General features: G+C 38.1%; 1 long non-coding RNA gene across 2 annotated transcripts in view; it reads left to right on the forward strand.

The window, feature by feature from the left end:
* The first annotated feature begins 10,853 nt into the window (after positions 1–10,853).
* Positions 10,854–22,457, forward strand: part of LOC144378383 (uncharacterized) — a 127,713-nt gene continuing 116,109 nt past the window's right edge. Inside the window, exons 1-2 of one of the 2 annotated variants that reach the window (XR_013440044.1) lie at positions 10,854–11,259; positions 18,042–18,116. This is a non-coding gene — a long non-coding RNA (uncharacterized LOC144378383). The remainder of the gene's footprint in view (positions 11,260–18,041; positions 18,117–22,457) is intronic. The other variant, XR_013440043.1, reaches the window with a different exon arrangement.

Here is a 22,457-nt window from a genome sequence, read left to right on the forward strand (position 1 = left end):
CACTCCACTGTGTCCTCTAGAAATGTGGTTTCTTATGTCTTCTGGAGATCCTTTCCCAGCTCCCTTTAATTTTCTCCACTTCGGTACTAGACAAATAAAGAGAGGAATGTTTGACTGTGGGGGTCTTTATGGACCAGACCTGGGAATGTTGCCTATCATTCTCTCTCATTTCCAGTGTCCAGAACACAGTATCACCAAATTGTAGAAAAGCCTAGAAGCCATAATCTTCAGTTGTGTGCTGGGATTTGGAGAAAAAGTAAAAAAAAAAAAAAAAAAAAATCTGATATTTATGGGAATAACAATCTCTGTCACAGTCTGCCCTTCTGGTCACTAAATACTTTTTTGCTTCTTTCCACTCATGCGCTAAATACAGCCCTGCCCCTGAGATAGGAGAAAGCCCCTCTTTCAGTCTAGGACTTGTTGGTGACAGTGAGTTTCCTCTGTCAAGCCTGAATATGTCTTGCTACTTTGAAAACTAAAAAGGCAAGTGATCGAGATTTTCCTCCTCCATATAAACCCAGTGTACACTGAAAAGGCAGATTGGAAAACAACAACGAAGAGAGTGAAACAGAGCACAAGAATGAGAAACACTTGCAATCTTCCTGGGCACATAGTTGAAGGTTCCAGCCTTAAAGAAAGAGAAATGTCTTGGCTAAGACTTGTCTTATTCTCTAAGATGAACTTCCTTGTCAGTTTTTGTTTTCCCCCACGGCCGCTGGATCTACCTTCCATGAAGTTGTTACCTGTCTGTCATCCTCCATGATCACATCTAGAGACGATTTTGAGTAGTGTACCAGGGGGACCATCGACCAGTCAGAATCTCACCAGAAAATAGAGAACCTGCTCAAATCAGGATAACTTATGAGGAATTTACTTCTAAAAGAACTGAGGTGTGGGGAGGGAAAGGACAAGGTGACCCCAGGAAATGTAGCGATCAGGGCATTTTGTACCCCCTAGGTCCTATGGTATGGAAGAAGGTGATTACCAGAATCCAGAAAAAGAGTTTTATAGAAAAGGCTCATTCTGAATGACATGGTAGCCTTTGAAACAGACACACATCCAGCCTTGGACAACCTCACAGGTAGAAAACTAGGGAACAAGCATTCTTCCCTCAGGCCACCTTCGGGTGGGAGGTATTAAATCTGTGCTTTAAAAAGCAAAAAAGAGGCAGAGTATGAAGATGAAGTTTTTAGTGATCTTAGTTTAATTCTGAAAATTTTTATAGATTAATTTTAGAATAAAGAGATTAGGTCAATATAAAATGTAAAGAAACACGAGTTAAAAGGGAAAAACACATGAAATATCCAGAATTGACTAAGTGATGAAAATACACTCTGATGTTAGGTGTTCAAAGAGAGAAGCCGGGAGTTTATAGGTAAGGTGTCTTTTTGAGAAACATTGAATGGACCACCAACTAATTGTTTTAATCATGCTTCTCTTTTGTTAACTACACATAGTTCAGGTCACGTCTAACCTCTCACAAAAAAAGACACAGATTATGATTCATCTACTTCCAATTAGCATATTTATTTCTGCTAGCTGAAACACTTCTGACACGCTGTGAAAAGAAAATTCTTGAAAACTCTTTGCACATAGCAAGTCTGTCCACATGGAAACACATTTGTGTACTTATATTTTTATGTGTTTTTCAATTTAAAGTGCTTTACACATATAATTTCAATTAATTTTCCTAGCTCCGTAATGTTGTTAGTGTTATTTCCATTTGTACCAAAATGAAAGTGAGGCTTAGTGGATAAATTACCAACCCAAGGAATCAGAGAGGAGCGAGTTGCAGACCCAGGCCCCCTATGCATTTTATTTCATGATATCAAGTTTCACTTGTAAGCAGAATAGACCTCAGTCCCATTATCCAGAATGCATGATACCTTGTAAGGTCCAAATGTGTCCCTAGGATTAGGACATCAGGCTGCCTCAGACTATGCTATTAGTATTAGACTTGCTCAAATTCACTTTCTTAGTTCTTATCTTTGTGGATGGTTCTAGACATGCTTCTAGGTCTTCCTATCAACGGGAATAGAAACAAATCACATTGTAACTCCTTTAGTGCCATGCACATGGTATTCTTTCAGTATAAGGTATTAAATTGAACTTAACATTCCAACCAAAAGTTAGCATAGGGCAAAACATTTCTGCAAAGAGCATCTCTCCTCCCCACCCATATGCTTACCCTAAACATTGAACACCTCAGAAATTTTTAGACTATTTTTTGGTATTAAAGATAGTCCCAAATTTGGGGCTATATATTCAACATTCTGCAAAATTCCATTCAAACCTTTCTTTTCAATTTTAATTTTGACCATCTCTAGGAACATCTTCTACTCTAGCAAATTGACTTCCAATCATGCCATATATATCCTTGACTCTCAGATTTTGCTCTTTGCATGTATTCTGGAGGAATAGACTCCACCTCTAAATTCTACCAGGATGATTTCATCTTTTTGGACTAGTCAGAGTTCAGACCTGGAAACAGAAATCACCCCAGGTTCTTTGAGCAAAAATTGATTCAATGTAGGAAAATAGTTGGAAGAACAAGAAGATTAGGAGATTGTCATTCATCTCATTGATTTTTAAGGGCACATCATCACATTGCAATCCAGCAGTGAGGAAATTGCTACTAGAATAGTTCCCTTACAGTCACCAAACTGGTGACTACACACCCAAATGCAAATTTCAGCCACCCAAAATTCATATCTCTCTAAGGTTGCTTGGTAGCAGCAGGAGTATAATCTCCTTCCTATTTTTGGTTTACTAATCTCATGAGTGCACCCAAATTGGCAGAGTATAATTTGAATCCACAATTCTAGTTGAAAAGATACTTTAAAAATTCTTCCTATCTTGTCAAATAGAAAGAGTTTGGTAAAAGTGGAGGTTGAGTGTACTGATCTCAACCATCTGTCATAGTTTTTCTGTTGTTTAGTTGGTGGTTAAGTGCCTTTAAACTGTTATAGGTCTTACCTTTTATTTATAAGAATGTAACTATATATATATATTTTTTTTTCTAATGAGTACTCCTAGTGCTTACTATGTGTTCCACATACTTTGCAAATATTTACTGACTTAATTTTAATAATAGTAAAAAGTGGTAGGTATTTTGATTATCTCTTTAATAAAGATGATAAACCTGAGGTTTGGAGGGGTTAACCAACTCCCCAAAGTCACATAGCTGAAAACTTTAGGGGTAACAATGTGGTCATGAGCAATCTGTCTCAAAATTCCTTCCTCTCATCCAAGTTTTTGTTTCCTACAGTGCCTAGCCCAAGAGTGAACTGAATAATTGTGTTAGTCTTGAACATGCAGAAATGATATAAAGCTGTTTTAATTAATTCAATAAATAAATGGCATAACCTTGCAGATCAGTTATGTGCCCATGGATTTCAGATAACAGCTCATTTTCACTTAATTCTTTTATGTTTAAAATATTTTAATAACAAGAGTTAAGCATTACAAGTTGAGAAAATATCCAAGCAATATAAAAATTCATAACTCAAGGTCCCGCTTCTCTGAAGCCTACATTACAGAGGTAACTACTGTGCACAATTTGCAGCCAACTTTTAAACCTTCTTATGTGAATCTCACACACACACACACACACACACACACACACACAGAGACACACACATACACCCCTACACATGAACAGTACTCTTCCCCTAAAATGGGATCATATTATAAATATAATATTGACAACTGGTGTTTTCACTTATTATATATGACTTCTGTCTGTTTCCGTATAGATTCTAAAAGCAGTATAGTATTCCATTTTATGTGGTACTTTTTATTCCATTTCTCACTTTTGTGTCATAATTTACAGTTTGCAAACCATCTTCATATTCATCATCTGATGGCCAAGAAACCTTGGATAAACAGATCTATTTAATACAAATGAGATCAACAGTCATTTTTCACATTAGTACTCTATGTGAATATGACCTAAAATTACTGAGGGGCCTTACTAGTGTGGTCTGAATTGGTTGGCATTTAAAAATGTTTTAGTAGTGACTCAATCAGTGAGACAGCAAATGGAAACCAGGATTCAATTTGGTTCTACTTCCGCTGGGATCCCAGTGAGTTCCTGAGCATCAGCGCTGAAGGGTAGGCTGAATTAAGCAGCCCACGTTTGACCAGAGGACTGAATTTCCCCTGCTGACTTCATCTGGGCTCTGACACTTTCCCTGATTTCATAGGGATCTCCTTGGGGACTGGGAGTGAGTTGAAAAGCCAGCTCAGTGTTCACTGAAAGTAAATCTACTTTATGAGGCAGCCCTATGGGGGAGGGGAATGTTATTTTAACACCTCGCCTCCAGTTCCAGCAGAGTGGACTGCCCAAGGTCCCAGCTTCTTTTTGTGCTATTTAAGCAGCAAATGTATTCTACACTGGGAAGACACGTCTCCTCTAGGAAATAATAATCATGTTGCTGTATCCTTTACCGTAGGTAGTTAAGGCCCCTCTATTGTGCAGATACCAGTATAGAGTTGTCTGCTCAGTATCCTAATGTCTAACTTCAGTTTTCACAATTAACATAGGCAAAGCCCCAAAACACACATATAAGGTTCCTAAAGGAGCTCTTTTTATCCCCTCTATCTTTCTCCCGTAGATTCAACCACAAGCATGAGTGACACACAACTCACCAGCAAGCATGAGTGATCCCACCCTCCCCAGCCTCTGGGTCTCAAGGAAGTCATGAGATCGGTAATCCAAAAGTTCTGTGTCTGCTCCCTGGCATGTACTACTTCTAGCCACCATGCCCTTTGTAGTAAATGCCCACACCCAGATGTTTGGAGAACCCATACAGCCACATATCAAATAGGCACACAAGCTGTGGTGATGCCATCTGCCACCACCACTGTTTTCTCATGCCTCTTTCTCTGGCTTTTACCGACTCAAAAGATGTCTGCTTGAAACTACTCGGTGGTCACCCTGCTGAAGGTAGGAAGAGTGAGAACTGTCCCTGCCACATGCATGTGATATCCTGACAACCAACCCTGTCCAGAAATGTGTGGATAGAATTGTTCTCAACAACTTTGTACCTGGGACAGAGGGGATTGCAGGAAAAATAACCTTTCTCTTTTCTGACCTCATCTTTTTTCCTTCTTTCTAGGTCTTCAATGCAAAGGACTAGAAATGCAAACAGTAAAATATCATGCTCTCCATTCTCTTGCTCTATCACCTCCCTCTGGGCTGTCACCTAAAATTAACATTAAATGGAAAAAACCTCCTATTTCCCCCTTTTAGCAAGTAACAAAAAACCCCATGCTTTCTTCATACCTTCATTCATCCATTTAAGTAACAAGGCAACAAGTGTACCTAAGTTATGATAGTGCAAGATGTGGTCCTCCTAACTTAGATTTGAAACAATTTGAAATTGTTCTGTTCCCTAGCCTTGTATGCTTCTAAGTTCAGACTGCAGCTTAGCCAAGACACCCTTTATACCAGTTTTTCAGAACACTTAATTTTCATTAAAGAAAACAGAGTCTGAACTAATAAGATGTGCTTTAGCACAGATATTTGTTAAAAGAATTGAAGGGGAAGCAGAAAACCCACCGTGGCCAAAGGTCATCAGAGACAGTTTCAAAACATCCCCTTCACAATGGAAGGGCGGGCCAGGCAACTGAAATGGTTGGAGATCCCAAGAAGAGGGGTGGGGAAGAAAAGAAGATAAACTCCCCAAATTGTGTGTGTTCTTGCACATTATCTAAGTTGGAGATGGCAGAATGGTGTAGGAAGCACTCTTCTTTCTAGTAACATTGCTATGTCTCAGGGTGACAGGGCATGCATCGCCTCACTTTGACTAAGCGAGTAGAAAGGAAAGCTGCCTGGTGAATATTGTATTACACGCAGCAGTGAGAATGGCCTATGCAGAAAGGTAGCGAGTGTGATAGATGGCTAAAGCACCAGTGGCATTTTGCCAGCTAGCAGTAAGTATCTGGCACATCTGCAGCATCACCAAGTGGTCTCTGATTTAGCAAAAGCATCATAAAGATATTCGGTGTCATAAAAGTAACACTTTATTTAACCTTCCTGTACAAACTTTAGGAGCATTAATCTGTCACAGTAGGCTCTATCTTGTACATGTAAATGGATGAGACTCTGTAATCAAATCCTAAATGTGTATTTGTAGCAATATGGCTTTTCAGAAGAATGTATGATGGGAAGCAACAGACGGAGCAGGGGACAATTAAAGAGAGAGCACCATGCTCGGTGAGACCTGTTACTCCCTGAATGGAATTTCCCAGGACTGCACTGATTTCTGAATTTTCATGTTTATTTACCAGCCAGCACAACTTTATTGGGACCCCACAAGGCCTCTCCTACTCTATCACCTACAATGGAGACTCATTTAGGCTAGAGAGAAACCTTGCAAAGATGTGATTCAAGGAGCATTCTAATTTCCTTTCAACACCAGCTCCAATTATGGGTTACAGGTCTGTGTTCAAAATAGTTTGAGCCTGAGAACAGTCCTAAAGAGAAAACGATTTGTGATTCTTCAACTTGAAAAGGGCAGGCAGCAGCTTCAGGTCTTGGGATTTTTGCTTAGTGCTGTTCCCACCCAGAAAGTCCCTGAGAGGCATTTGCAGATGCTGCCAGGACCACTGGATATTTGCCAACCTGTTTGGAGTTTAGGATTTATGGAGACTTAAATTTCAGTGACCAGAAACAAATTCCTCTTGACCAAACCCCCAAACCTTCAATTGCTTCTGTATAAAATCTTGATTGTTGAGGGTTGGGGTGGAGGAAGAAGGAAGAGATTTAGATTTGATGTCAGATCAGAAGAACAAGGATGCATTAAATGGTATTGATGTGAATAATATCAACACATTTTCTCCTTAAAAATCTTTGCAAGATTTGCATACGTGTTTATTGTGCAAAGCATATGCATCTTGCCTGGAATGTATTTCATTGTGTAGCATATGGTTCCTTTCAGCAGAGGATCTTAAATGACTTTAACAGAAAGAGCCCCTCCTTCCATTCACTCCCAGAGAGTAAGGTGCTATTTAAAAGGCAATAACTTCTTCCTAAGGGCTCCACTTAGACCCTTAGTAAATGCTGGTATGGTACACGCCCATTGCTTTTTTCCCATCACTTTCTCTTGGAAGAGTGGTCTGGGCTTAACTGCCCTAGGCAATCCAGGCCCTGCAAATTCATAATGGAAAGTAGGAGTATCTCTTGCTCACAGTCTAGATGTGGGGTTCCAAAGGGAAATCCAAAGGAATTGTAACCTCTGGCAGCACTGTCTAGTAGACCTATAATGTGAGGCACAGATGCACACCTCATGCACAATTTCTAATAGCTACATTAAAAGAAGTAGAAACAGGAAAAGTTATGTTTTATGTAATCTGCTCCATTAAAGATATTACATATTGATTACTTCAATATGTAATCATTATAAAAATTATTAATGAGCTTTTTTGTGTTTTTTTTTTAATTTTGACATCAAGTCTTCAAAATATCCAGCATTACTTTATTCTTATAGCATATCTCAATTTGGACTAGACACAATTTAAATTCTCTGTAGCCACATGTGACCAGTGGCTACCATATTGTGTAGAACAATTCTAGAGTGGGTGCTAATAATGTGACAGAGAATCATATGCTGGTAAATATTGTTTTATAAGACAAAAAAAAGTTTCAGGAGCTGAGATGAGAATGAGGATAATCATAATGTACGTTTAATTTTATTTTTCACTATCTACCACTTTTAGCACTTATTTTTCTATTGCACTTGTTTTTGTGGGCTGTTTAAGTATTTTACATATATTTGTTCGATTCTTTAAAAACATGCCCTAAAAACTAGATATTATTGTTCTTATTTCTAGCTGGAGAAACTGAGGCATGGTCGTATATTCTGAGAAAGGGTGGAAGAACCTCATGGATAACATCATGAGGCAGCAGTGGAAACAGGGGAACGTCTAAATTCAGAGAGTAGGACAATACTGTTTTCATGAGCTCCTAGTTGGTTGAAGGGTCAGGGCCATTACATCAGCCCATCTATATGAAATGGTTCCTGAGCCACCATAAACTTAATGCATTTCCCTAGGCATCTAGCTTTAAGAGACAAGTTTGGAGAGAAATTAAAGATAAAACTATATGGAGAGTAAGTTCACATAAAAGGGGAGAAAAATATATTTGGAGAGAACATCTCCATGCTTAGTCTTGAACATAAATATTCTTTGTCAACCTGTGCCATGGCCACCAGGGAGCAATTTTTCTACCTGGATGTACATTATGACCTCTGGAATTGTGCCCTGGGCACTTGTTCAGGCTGTCCTGGTCTAGGAAAATAGAAATTAGCAAAGCAAATAAGACATAGACCCCAAGTGATCACATTTAGGGAGAAGATGGAATCTGTGTTACATGATTCTAATACAGTGGGATAGAAGTGCACTTGTCCTTTGGTATCCATGGGGGATTCATTCTAGGACCTCCAGCAGATAACAAAATCCGTGGATACTCAAGTCCCTTAAATAAAATGGCTTCATATTTGCATATATTTGGGGGGGCTATCAGGGATTGAATTTAGAGGCACTCAAACACTGAACCACACCCCCAGGCCTCTTTTATATTTTATTTAGAGACAGGGTCTCACTGAGTTGCTTAGTGCCTCACTTTTGCTGAGGCTGCCTTGGAACTTGTGATTGTCCTGCCTCAGACTCCTGAGCCACTAGGATTACAGGCGTGCACCACCACAACCAGCCATATTTGCATATGATTTACACTCATCATCTCATATACTTTGAATCATCTCTCCATTACTTAGAGTCCAATGTGAATAATAGTGTTTATACTGTATTGTTTGGGGAGTAATAGCTGAAAAAGTCTGTACATGTTCAATCTAGATACAATTTTCTTTTCAAAGTATTTCCAATCTATAGTTGGTTGTATCCTTGGTTGTGGAACCTGAGGATTTGGAAGTTGACTGTGTATGTAAGACCAATAAGCAGAAGAGAAAACTAGATCAGAGGGAAAGCTGGAGGAAGGGTGAGGCAAAGTGTAGGTAACAAAGAACAGGAATTTAAGGAGGGTTAAGGATTCTCCCAGAGGCAAAGTGGGAGAGGCATCCAGAGATCCAGTCCTCTGTATTCATCTTATAAATTGGTCTGACAGCACATCAGCACTTCTTAACTGAGCGACACGAACATGCAGTCAGTCAAAAACTGAGTCATCTGGCATTAACAACACATTCACACCAAAGTGTGGCCTGACTCATATCCCTCTTGCACACCCAAATCTGATGTATACTCACTCTAAGAAGCAATGAGGAGCTGCAAAGTTTTATTTATTTTACTTTATTTTTTCCACCTTCTTCTTCTCTTGGCAGAGCTCTTTCTCCACGCCCAGTGCTTTGTACAATCTGCACGTGGGAAGAACTGAAAAGGTCCTATGACATAAGCCTGGCCCACAGGCTGGAAGGGGGATCTGTTGGCAAATTGAGGGCTGTGGACCCTGCAAAATTAATAGAGATGGTGTCTTTGTTTTTACAATGCCATTTAGGGTTAGGACATGAGTATCCCAGAGTACGCCTTTAAGATTGTTCATTTGAAATTCCATGAAGAAGGAAGAGAAACAGAATAAAGGAAAGGGAAAACAGCATGCCATTTTTAAACATATGACTCTTAGTACCTCTTTTCCTTTCCAGAAAGTACTGAGTGCTGATGACAATTTGGAAGACTCTGAGGCCTTACGGTATTTTGGAGACTATTTCACAAAGCAAGCTTTAGTCATGTAAAATGGGTAAACATGATGTGAAATGTATTAACACATTTGGTGAATTCTGCAAATATATTTTTACACAATTAGCTTAATTATTTAGATACATATTAAACCTTGCTCGCCTCAAGCAATTTAACATGGAATGTAATTTCACATATTATCACAAGAAAAACACATTTATAGAAAATCTGTGTCTCTCCTTTCATAATAACACTTCAACCCATCATTACTTGAGATATAAATAGATAGTTTATATTTCAAGAATGATGAATATAGTATTATTTCCAGAGAAAGTGTCTCCTGACCTAGCAAGTAAGTGGTCCCTTAAATCCTGATCTGTTCATTTGTTGTCTTAGAGGAGAATGTGGTGATGCTCCATCAGTGATGTTCTAATGCCACACAAAAAGGGTATCTCCATCTCACTCAGAGGTGAAAAGAATTATTTTAATTTGCTTTGAAAGTAGAAAGCACCCAAAATGAATCCAAAAAGAGTTGTGAAGGAGATAGGGATGATTGTGGTTGTGCACATTCCCAAGTTTGTAGGTTATAGTTATTCCTTATACTTTGAAAATCCTGCTCAACAACCCATCAATATTTTTCATCCCATCAATATTTGCGATGGATGGTGTGTAGCATTGCCTCCCAGGAGTGTAAAATATTTTAAAGAAGTCCCTTGTTTTAGTCATTTTTCCAACAGAGAAAAGAACAAAGCAAGCAACCAAACAAAAACAAAAGGAGCACTAATGATTAGAAACAGTGTATGTTTTGCGGTGATTAAAAGATTCTTAAAGAGATTCCACATACATTATCTTATTATGAAACAACTCAGTGATGTAGGCAGTGTTTAGGATTGGCAATTTGCATTTGGAAAAACTCCATTTTATGAAGAGAGAAAATAAATCATAGAGAGATGTAACTTGCCATAGTCACTTAAACTGTGACCACATAGACTGAAGTATTTTTATCAAATATGTTTTGGCATTTTACTATATGACAAGCAATAGCATTTTGAAGTGAAGGGGAATATATATATATATATATACACACACACACACACACACACACACACACACACACACACACCTCTTCCAAAAATGATCTTTTTAATCCCCACTTATGTAGATTTTTATCTCAAAAGCAATCATTTTTCTATATTATGTAACTTAAGAGCTTCTGGGGATAGTAATCTGAGGAAATTCTCTGCCTGAGGGGAAGATGGTCAGAGGGCACAGCAGAATGGCAGGGTTTCCAGCTGAGACCACTGTGAACCTAAAGAGCACCCTGCTACTCTGGAAAGGTTTTCTTTTGGTGTAGAAACCAAACACACAAGAAGAAAGACGCCTTGACTCCATTCGGGTTACTTTTCATTTAGAACAAAGCTGAGGGGGGGTGAGAACAATGCCTCTCCGGCTGTTCTGGGTCTGCAGCCAGTAATGGCCCAAGGAGGCAAGCAGGACACTATTAGAGAGACTCTGAAGGAAGCCAGCTGCCAGGATGAAGGAATTCACCTCACTGAACATGCGGCTCAGGTTGGTGCTCCTGTCCGTTGAAATCCTTTTCTATGCAATAGCAGAGCCTTGAGAGGGGGCTCCAGCTGCCCGTCTGACTGAGGGCTGATGCCTCAATTAGAAAAGCTTCTATTCTCTAAAAGTTCTGCGGGGTGGGGGGACGGTGAAGGAGCAAGCTGCAGATCTTCATCTACCCAGAAAAAGGGAGCCCAGAATTTTCTGGGGGACGAGGAGTTGTAGTACTTCTCTGATTACCCCTCTCCCCTTTATTAGATTATATATATATAAAAAAAAATTCTATTCTTTTAATTGTACATGCTTATGGGATATGGTGTGATAATTTGATACATATATGCAATGTGTAAACATCAAATCGGGGTAGTTAGCATTTCCTTCTCCTTAAATAACATTTTAAAAGATTTTCTTATTGAAACCTAACAATTGTGCGTATTTATGAAGTAGGGTGATATCTCAATACGTGTACACAGTGCACACCATTCTAAAAATCTGGGGGTCTATGGCTTGAGCTCTTTGGAACACTGCTAAAGCCCTATTTTTAAGTCCCATTTATCTGAACCAAAAAGATCCGTAATCAGTGAATGAGCCTACCGCACAGCCCAGGAACATCTCTCATTGTGGATTAATCACTCTTTTTTCCTCATCCAGGTGCAATATCCCAAGAGAAGAATTTTTTTATATGCCATTTTCTGACAAATGAACAATGTGTATGCAGTGGAGATTGTAATTCCCCCTAGACAATCTGTCTGCTGTCTTGTAGTTAGATGGGGCCATGCAAGTGATCTGATGAAGTGTGTATGGAAATGATATGTCACATCTGGGATGCATGTGGACTGCTGCAGGGGATTCCCAGTTCCCCCTCTTCCCCTGCAGTGTTAACTGAGGAGAGCCTGTGTTCCAGAGCTGTAGTTAAAACATGGTTGAGCCTCACAGGCTGGTTCCCTCCATGACCGTGTGGAGTCGAGCCTCTCACAAGCTCACACTAAGTGTGTCCCATTAAGTATGTGTAAACGTATGCAGAGACAAGTCTCTACCATTTACCACTGTTTGTTACTCAGATAGCCTGGCTCTCCTAAATCATGTAATAGGAGAGCTAAAACTTTGGTAATATTCTAAAGTAATTAAATTACTCTACGAAGACACACATTGGGAGCCTATAAAAATATATCTATGGTTACATATTTGAAGGTTGGCCTTTTCAGTTATAGCTCCTATTATAGGACTTATTCATAGAGACACAAGACTAAATTAAATTCTCATTAGAAGTGTCTTTGAGAAAACTCACACCATCTAATTGGTGGCCATGTTTGGTAAAATCACCTACAAAACCTACCACAGATCTGTCATCTATTTTCTCCAATTCCACTGACATTAGGCTGAAGCCATCTTGTCTCTTTTAGGCCAGAGCGTCTATTCCAGCCGCCCTCTAATCCATTGGCCTCATTTCAGCCCAAGTTATTTTCACTTGCCTGTTATAACTCTAATATGTTTCTATGGCTCTCTCTATAAAGTACAAAAATACTGGAGATGGCCCCAAAGGCCCTATGTGTTCAGATGATGGGAAAGAGAGGCATGGAAGGTCATCCCACCTAACTTACCCCAAAGTTCCAAATGGGCTCCCAGGGGGAAAAAAAAAAATTGTCTATGACTCAATCAGTTACTAAGGGTCTTAACTCTGAGTTCCAAATACAATGTTCTGCAAAAAGCTATTAGTTTCTACCAACGTCCATTCCAAATGTCCAGTCCAAAACTGAGATTGGAGGAAGTGGGAGGAGATAAAGATATGGTCATAATGAAATATGTTAGCATTCATATAAATCTCAGGCCTTCGTGAAGATTAGCCATCTTTTGTCAAATTTATTTTCTAAAATTTCACTCAGATCTTCTAACCTCTTAATATGCTCTACTAATTCTTACATATTATTCAAGGCTCTGTGTGATCTGACTGAGACATTTCTCATTGCCTCCAAAGGCTCCATGCACTTTTATAACTTCATGCTTATGTAAATATGTATTTGGAGGTGGAGGAAGCTAGAGACCATTCCCCCTTTTTATTTTCTACTACCTTCAGCACTCTCAAGGTATAATTCTAATGTTGTTTTCTTTAGAGAATGTCCCTAACTCTCTCAAATAGAGTTAATGGAGTTCTCGAAGCAATTGGTTGATGGTTCGGCACCAGGATTAAACCATACCATAATAAAATTCACATCATTATTATCATATGTTATATCTTTCATTATATGTATATCATGTCATTTTATGTTTCTTTCTTTCTAGATTGTAAGTTGCATGAGGTTAGGAACACCATATTATCTAACTTAGTACTTATCTCTTTGCTTAAACTTGTAGAATAGCTCTGACATTGAATACACATGAGAAACTTTAAAAAAAGTTCTTTTACCTAAATGCATTTTGAATATCATCATATTAACTATTGGGATATATTATATACATATATATGTATATATTATGTGTATATATATGTATGTACATATACTTAAAAATACATATATTCTTTCAAAAAATTATTCTGAGTCACTACATCAAATAACATTTTAGTAGATACCACTTATAAATGTTTTTTTTTTTCCTAAAAAAAATAGATGTGAGTACTTCATTAAAAATGCTGTTTCTGAGATCATTGAATGCCAGGAAGAATCAATCCAAAGACAAAGTGCTGCTGGGTACCAATCTGTGCAATAAAAATGATGCATCTGCCATCTAGTGGTCAGCATGTGTAAATGCACCTGGACTCCAGAAGTCCCCAGGGCCATCCTACAGTGAACAGAGTAAAACTCATGCCTCATACGTATTCACCTTTTAGTATGTTCCAGGTGCTACATTAAGTACTTTACATGGATTATATTATTTAGTATTCAAGACAATCAGGAAGTAGGCCCTGTCTTTAAACCCATTCTAGAGATGAAAAGTTTAAGGCACCTTCAGAGATCACATCCTTAAAAACTACACTGCAATAAATGCTGATCAAATGAGCTACACTTTGTGCAGAAAAATAAATTATGTGTTAATAAATGTGACAATTATTAGAATATGCTAGTCATTTAGAGTTGGAAAAACACACTCACAAAAGATTTTTTAATCTTTCAACAACCCAATTATGATTATTTTTGTATTACAGATGAAGAAACCATATCTCAAGAGAAATGAAATAATCACTGAAAGTCTCAAAGCCAGTAGTAGTTGATAGAATTAGATTTATACTTGAGATTTTGTTTAAATTTCATATTTTATCTTCTGCATTGTATTTCAAGTACAGCAAAATGACAAGATATCACAAGAGATTTTTCTAAGCATGATTTTTTAAAGAAAGTAAGTTTTCATTCTTCAAATATTGGATGTCCCACTTTCCTTGAAGACTGAGTAAATTGGGGGCTTGAAGAAGAGCCTATGACTACCAGACCACGAACTGCCTCAACTTGCCAACTCTTGTCTCTCTCAGAGGATCTTCTGTGCCAAATGCTCCACCAGCCAGGACATTCCATCTACCCCCCAAAAATCAAATAGCCAGCCTCAGATTCTAGACCCAGAGTGGGGAAAAAGCCTCACTTTTTAAGCATAGCTGATTTAATGAGTTTTAAATACAATACTTTAGCTGTTCTGTTTACCATCAAGTCATTGGCTGCCTTTTTCTAACATCCCAGATCTCTTAGAAATCCAACTGGAATCTGCTAGAATCAATCAGTGGAGAAGATTCAAATTGTTCCTTTATCTATTGATGCTCAGATCAGGACTCTATGTAATTTTATAATGCAAATCTCAGCTTCTAGTTATAGGATATGTTCTTTCCCTTCATTGAAATGCTCTGTTTGTTTTGGACACAGTTCCAGCTTTCCTAACTTATCTATTCAATACACCATTTTATTCTTTCTTTTCAAATATGTATTAATATCTGAGTCTGTAGGCCCTAACCTATATAAATTAAATTGGTATTCAAGAATGTTATAGATTGTGCTAAGTCACAGGAAGAAAATGATGGCTAATGTGATGAAAGGCAACAATGCTAGGGAGAACTTGTATTTCTGGACATTGGAGAAGAGTAGAGGGGAAGAGAAAAAGGGAAGTTGCAATTGGTGGGATAAGCTGCCTGAGCCCCTCTCACTCTCATTTCCATGGACCACTGTCACTATACCCATGCCTGTTAATCCCCTTCCACCTTCCCATCCTCCCATCCAACCCCCTGAGCTCAGCACTGGAGTTCTATCAGCACACACCTTTGCAAAGAATAGCCCTTTCCTACCCCTCGTGTTTTGTGACAAATAAGTTCCTTACTCTCTACTTTCTAAGTTGGTCACATTTATATCTTTGACTGCCTCAGCGTGGCAGGGTGGGTCGGAGAAAAGCATCAGGCAGGTTGTTGTGGTGAGAGAAAAGAAACAAAGAAACCAATGATTCTGGATAGACACTGGATGTGAATCTAGAAGGCTCAGGGTAGGTGTGAGCTGTATGATCACACACTTGCAAGCAAAGTGCTATGAAGAGTAAGGATCTCAATTGATAGGAAACCATGTTCTCTTAGCACATGGATGAGTTTGAATTATTTGCATTTTGTGACATCAGATGAAAATTAAGCCATTAAATATTTTGCTGCCTACAGAAACCATCCTTTATCACGGCAGAGATAAGTGTGTGGGTTGTTTTTTAGTGAGGTGCTTAAAGCCTCAATTACCATTCCTTGATAGAGAATGGATTGTGTGAAGAAGGATTCAAGTGTCTCTATAAAAGTAGAATTTTTTCTTAATCCATGATTTTGTGCTCTGTGTGTTTTCAAGTCTTTTTCTAATCCCCCCAAAATATGCAAACAAACAATTTAAAAGACACAAAAATACACGATTTTCTTTATTGTTCTTAAGCTAGCAGAATCAGAAAAATCCTTCACAGAAGAGACAAGCTAGATTATATTCAGCCTCACGCACCATCAACACAGTTGTCAGCCATGTAGCGTGTTCATTACAGTGACCGTGTAAGAAGCAAAGTGAACACAGCTGGATTTTCAGATCCCAGGTTGAGTCTGCAGGGCTGACTGTTAGAAACATCATCTTTTCACTTATACACTGAGAAAATTTGATCTGGAAGTCATTGAAGGAGGATATGGAAGCCCCATGATGTCACTTTTTATTGAGTGACTTTTCTATTTCTGAATAGTTCAATACAAACCACTCAGATAGAAACACAAGCAAAATGATTATTAAAATAATATTTACACAACTGTATAATGTTGGGAATTTAAAAAGATATATTGCTTTCAGATAATTCATCGTCCTTAATTATTTTTCAAAATAATTAATTCCACACTTTAAAATTTTTATATATTCTTTCCTCTTCATTAGCACTAAAACAAAAAAAGGCCAATGTTTTCCTTTTATGAAAAACCACTGTAGCTAAACAAGGCTCACCATGAAAGAAATGCAATTAATAGTTACAATAACAGCAGTAAAAGAATTACTCTAATTGTTTGTCTTTCATGGATCTTTGGTTAAGGATTACATTTTATTGTGTTTGTTTTTAAATGCCATATTTAGAATTATTTTGTTTGTGATCTTAAACCAGTGGACCTTTGTTTCTGTTCCAGAAGTTGTTGTAAATGCAAGCTAAGCTACTCCATATGCTTCTTTTCTACCTGTTTAATCAAACTATTCTACAGAAAAGAGTTCTGTCCATTCCTCTCTGCCCATTTAATCAATTGATTCTACTTGTAAAGGATATGAAAGTGAGGATTGGGGGCTAGTTTCCTGGAAAAAGAATGAATATAATATCTAAATATATGTGTCTTTCTGTCACTCCCACATCCTTCTCTCTCTCTCCTGTAATATAATGTTATAAACAGCTGGAATTGACCTGGCAACATTACAAAACACATTTGTGATACTCTGGACTCTCAGATCAAAGTAGAGTGTCTCTGGATTGTTTCTTGGATTCTCTAAATGTTTCAAGACTCCATGGGATGCTGTACCTTGTTCATCTCGTCTAACTTCTAGTTCTCCACAATGGAAACATCCTTGGGGAACATATCCTAAAGGAGCCAGGCTTATTTCTCATACAACAGGCCAACTAACTAAAGCTTTTGCCTTGAGCTGCTACATCCAAAGCAGCCATTTTCGTTTTATTAAAAGGGTAAATTTCTTTAACATATTTCCAATCTTCTGGCCCAGTCTATTATTTTTTTTTCTCCCTGAAGCTCCTGTATTTGTGAAAATCATTATGAACCTTAATTAGGACATTAAAATTCTCCACAATGATTCTCTTTTGTCCCTGGAACCAAAGAGCTCTCTCTTGTCACTTCCCCCACACTGTCCTTTAAAATACTTAAAGGGAAAAAAAAAATCTCATGCTCAGCTTATGCAATGTTCTTTAATCTTTGCTGAATCATTATATAAGGGGCCAATCTTCATATACTGTAAGCTGTAAAATAGCTACAATATCTGGTAGGTACACCTGCATCAGTTGCCTACTTTAGAAATTTGAAGTGAAGATGTTTTAAACTTCAGCCATACATTGCCAAACAACAACCACAAACCCACAGACTCAGAAAAGAAATCCATTGCATTCAACAAAATAGGATGTTCAAGTACCTCTTGATTTTAATCAAGCCTTGCCAGTCTGTTCTGTCGGCATTATTTTATTGCTTGGGGCCAGTAAGTCACTTATCCTTGTTTCTCAGTTCTCTCAGTCTCCGTCCTTCTCTCACTCAAATTCAGCTAATAAAACTCCAGATCACAGGTTCTGCCACCCTACCAATTATCAATTTTCTGGAATCTATGTCCCAGGTGGTCACAAAATGGTCCAGATGATGCTCCAGTCAAGAATTTCAGGAAAATTCACATATGCATTCTGGTCTACAGGTAGGTAGACATTCTCTGCCCTTTGTCTATTGCATGAACAGGTCAGTTGTGCCACACCATGTGTCCCAAGTGAGAAGTCTCATGTGTGAGCTGGGCAGATGCACCTGCTCAGTGACCTTCTGGGTCTCTGGAACCATCATTAGAAGAGGCAGAGAAGTGTTTTACCACATGGCACTGCTTGCTGCCCTTTCTGCCTGTTCTCTTCCTTGTGCCCATGTCTTGGATTTGAACCTTTGGGTAAATCATCAGCACTCACTCCTTGCCTCAGGTCCTAAGGAGCCAAGGCAAAAGAAAATCCAATAACAGCAATAAGGTGAATTTTTCTGTGTCCATTTGAGAGTCTGTGAAAATTACTGATAAATTTTAGCTTTAATGTCAGAATCTCTGATGGCACATTACTCTAAAATTATGATTTTTCAAAGTCTGACTTAGTACTATCCCTGATACTAGAGGGTCCTAAAGTAAGGTATTTGGTACCCAACTTAATATTTAGTGTTTATATTTGGAATACTAAAGTATCTATGTTTTTGTTTATAACCTTGAACAAATAATTTATTTAAAATATTCATTTTTAAGATGATAGCACCCAGAAAATTGTAACTTTCTAGTGGAGAACACTGGCAGACACCAGCAGAATCAACCGAGGAAAATTACTGTTATCAACATTGAAAGAATCTAACATCATGTCCCTCCCAATGTGGAGAAGAACAATACGTCATTATTGTGATATTCTTGACAAAAAGACCTTATCAGAATGTAATTGTCTCAAAGACAAGCCCAAATGGAGGGACATATTCTATTTTTTTTCTTTCTTTTCTTTTCTTTTTTTTTTTTTTTTTTGGTACTAGGGATTGAACCCAGTGAGCTTAACCACTGTACCACATCTCCAGCCCTTTATATTTTGAGACATGGTCTCATTAAGTTGCTGAGGCTGGCTTGAACTTGTGATCCTCCTGCCTCAGTCTCCCAAGCCACTGGGATTATTGGAATGTGCCACTGGTCCAGGCTCAGGAAACAGACAAGCCTAATCCTAAAAGGTAACTGATCTATACTTTTCAAAAATATCAAGCCATTGAACTGGAGTTGTAGCTCAGTGGTAAGAGTGCTAGTCTCGCATGTGCAAGGCACTGGGTCCAATCCTCAGCACCACATAAAAATAAGATATTGTGTCCATCTACAACTAAAAAAATATTTAAAAAAAAACATATCAAGCCAAGAAAATTTTTAAAAGGCTGAGGAGCCATCCTTTATTTAAGGAAGCTAAAATGATATGACAACTGGATGTAACAGGTGCTCTTTAACTAGATCTGGAGCAGGGTAAAGTACCAGGAAGGATAACACTAGAACAGCTGATGAAATTTTAACGTGAACTGTAAATTCCATGGTATAACTGTAGTGACATTAAATGATATCCAAAGAGGAAATGGTTGGGGAAAGCAGAAATTAAGAGTGGAAAAAATTGAAGAGAAGAGTGTGTGTTTTTATCTAGATTGACACCAAATGTATAACAAACCAAAATTTTCAGAGACTTAAAAAAACAGTAATTTGTTTACTGCTCATGTAATGTTTCATCATATGGCTGGTTCTGATTGATTGATAGCTCTCCTCTATGTGGTGATCCAGTCACCTGACTCTTCTGTGGTTCCACTATCCCCAGCATCTCACAGTTTCCTATTTGAGCAAAGGGTTTGTGGAAATTGATGTCACAACTGCTTGTTACTGCATCAATTGCCTAATAACTCCTATGTAATTTCTAATCTCATTGTATTTACAATAATTAGTACATGGTTATTACACCTAGGTAAAAGTAGATCATGGGAAATACTCTTACTGGCTGAGAAGCTGTCTCCTCCCAGTCACAAAATTATACAGAAGTTTGAACACAGATTTTTTTTTTTTTTTGGTGGAGAGGGTAGCAGAATGAAATAGTTTCCTGTGTTGTATCATTTGCATTAGATTAGCTATCATTTATTGAAAACTTGCGATGTATCACACGGAATGCTAAAAAGTTTACATGTCATTCACACAAATTTCTATAAAATGAGAATCATTATCTCCATTCTACAAATAAAAGCCAAGACCTTTGAAATTAAAAGCAGCTTGCTCACAGGCATAGGACTAGTGGATGGTATCTAGAGCTGGCCTTTCTCACAAGTGCCTGTAGTGGTTACACACATGAATTCAGGGTAGACAATCTATTGTTAAAATCTTGGCTCTGAATTTTTAGTTCTATGACCTTTGGAAAATTACTTCATCTTTCTAAACTTCAATTTTCCAATCTATAAATGGGAATAATGCTGACCTCACAGTGTTTTTTTCCCCAAAGAATAATGCTTATAAAGATGCTTATGAAGTTATTTTTTTGGTATTTCACTAAGTACAGGAGATACAAATATTAGACAATTCCTGAGTCCCAATCCCACAATTTATTAGCCCTGACATTCTGAATCTCTCTTACCCTCAAGTTCTTCATCTGCCAAAATCAGAATTATTAAGTGATAGCTCAGTACATGTCACATAGTAAGTATTTAATAAGTGTTTCCATTAGTCCCTATTTCTGCTGTAAAAATCACCACTGATTTAGTAGCTTGAAAACAATACAAATTTATTCTCTTATTGTTCTGGAGGCTAAAATTTCAAGATCAGCATCTCCACAAAAGTCACTATCAGCAGTGATTCTTCTGGAGGTTTAGCAGGACTCTGGCTCCTTTCCCTCTCCAGGCTCCAGAGGCTGCCTGCATTCCTTGGTTTGTGGTCCCTTTCTCCATCTTCAGTGTACTTTTCTCCTTTCTGAGCTCTGCTTGTGCTCCTACTTCTCTCTCTGACTCTCCTGCCTTCCTCTTCCAAGGACCACTGTGAGACATTAGCCCCCCAAGACCATCCAGAAATCTCCCTATCCCAGGTTTTTTAACTTTAATCTCATCTGCAAAGGTCTCCTGTGCCAGGTCAGGTGACATCTTCACAGGTTCTGTGGATCTGGATGCAGACAACTTTGAGGGGCATTCATAGCAGCATCTGTACAATCAGAAGTTATTCCAAATTGCATGAGATAACACATATGTGTAACTCGTAAGTACAATACCTGGTGTTTAGTAAGAACTTGATGTGGCTTAGATCCTTCATCTCTCAGAAAGTCTTTAATAACCTGTTACTTAAAGTAGCCATGTTGTTTCTCCCAGAGAGCATAAGAAGAACGGAGGAATCATCCCTCCAATTCAATTCAAGAGAATTAAAAGCTAACAAAGAAAACAAACAAACAAACATAGCTGATGTCTGTGTTTGTATAAAGACTCTGGAGTAAATCACGATTTTTTTTTTTAAAATGTGTTTGCTTGTTTTTTAAGAACTCTGCGTATCCGGGTAGGCTTTAATTTCATTAGCAGAGAAAGCCTGGCTCAAAACTATTTTCTTATAGTTTAGCTAGAACTATTGTCTCCATGGCTTTTTCTGTTGAACAAGGTATTAGGAGACCAGGGGCCCCCACAGGCTTTGGAAAGACCTCACCCTGGGGCTTCCAATGGGAGAACCCCCTTCACCGTCACACACAGCAGGCCCTGTCATTTTTAGAAATGTTCATGTACATGGGAGTAAACTAGCCTAAAGAATAATAATTTAAAAAAAAAAGTCAAATTTCTTAACTGAACCTGCAAATGGTCTGACTTTTAGTTACTTTAAGGTGTATTTTATGACATTAGAAATATGAGAATACGTGTTATCTGGCCTAGGGGAAAAAGCAGCACCCCTAAATTCTAATCATTTCTTTTACCAATCCAAAGGAAATCTCTTAAGGCTTTAAAAGGTTGGGTTAACAACATTGAAAATATTTTTATTTTTCACACTCCTCTGCTTTTCTTGGTTCCATCTGGGACCAGAAGCCAGCATGCTGAAATACCAGGAGAAAGGCAGTCCTCAAACATGCCCAGCCTGACGAGAGGCAGGAAATAGCAAGAAGCTCAGAAGGGCAGATTTCCTTCTCTCCCACAAGTTCCAGGCTAATTTAATATGTTAACAAGTTTATGTAGGTATTACTCAAGGTGATGTAGGAGGACCTAAGTTTTGAAGCTTGTTATGGTTTTCATGTCTCAAGTATGAATATTCATTCTTATTGTCATGGTGTCATTAATTGTTACTGCAAATAATATCATTTGAATTTATGGAACTTCTTTCCTGTGGGAATTCTGACATCTTTAAACAACATGACTGTGGCAATTATTTGCTCTCAAAAGGTCGCATGACGAGATCAGTGTGGAGACGGAAAGTTCTGATTTTTTTAAAAGATGAGCACAATGTTGGTTTCAGTTCACTGACAAATTCAGCTAAGTCTTTATTTAGTTATATGAA

This window comes from Ictidomys tridecemlineatus, chromosome 6 (assembly GCF_052094955.1).
Source record: "Ictidomys tridecemlineatus isolate mIctTri1 chromosome 6, mIctTri1.hap1, whole genome shotgun sequence".
Lineage (NCBI taxonomy): Eukaryota > Metazoa > Chordata > Mammalia > Rodentia > Sciuridae > Ictidomys > Ictidomys tridecemlineatus.